At 31.9% G+C, this 496-nt stretch overlaps 1 long non-coding RNA gene across 1 annotated transcript in view; it reads right to left on the reverse strand.

The window, feature by feature from the left end:
* The window catches only part of LOC107554875 (uncharacterized), a 4,172-nt gene that overhangs the window by 592 nt on the left and 3,084 nt on the right, over positions 1-496 (reverse strand). The window lies entirely within an intron of this gene.

Consider the following 496-nt stretch of genomic DNA (forward strand, 5'->3'; position numbering starts at 1 on the left):
ATTGTTCATAGAGTAGATCTTTTTCAGATACTTTATTAATAGGAAGTCTTCTGTTTACTAGTGATTGCAGTCTTGTGATGATAAGAGATACACATATGAACTCTTTTTAAAGACTGTAATGATGCACGCACGCACACACATGCATACATAGGCTATATATAAAGCTATAGGAATGACAGTAATGTTTTATCTTTAATCTTGTAAATAGATACAACATCGTAATATTTGAAGGTTTGTTTAGTCTGTTGTAACAAATCAGCTCATGGGAAATATGAATAATTAATCATAACTAGTTATAATTAATTATGAATATTTTAGATCCGCTGTAGATATTTAGCTGACCTCTCAGGGTCAGCTGTCTTGTCAATTCTAAGAACATTAATTTCCTGGGTAAGGGAAATAACTTCCTTACTGTACAATTCTACAAAAGCTTGTAGCATAAATCTGCATGATTAAGTGACTCCAGTTTATGAGCAAACAATGAACCACATCAAGT

This window comes from Sinocyclocheilus grahami, unplaced genomic scaffold (assembly GCF_001515645.1).
Source record: "Sinocyclocheilus grahami isolate Dianchi unplaced genomic scaffold, SAMN03320097.WGS_v1.1 scaffold517.1, whole genome shotgun sequence".
NCBI classification, from domain to species: Eukaryota; Metazoa; Chordata; class Actinopteri; order Cypriniformes; family Cyprinidae; genus Sinocyclocheilus; species Sinocyclocheilus grahami.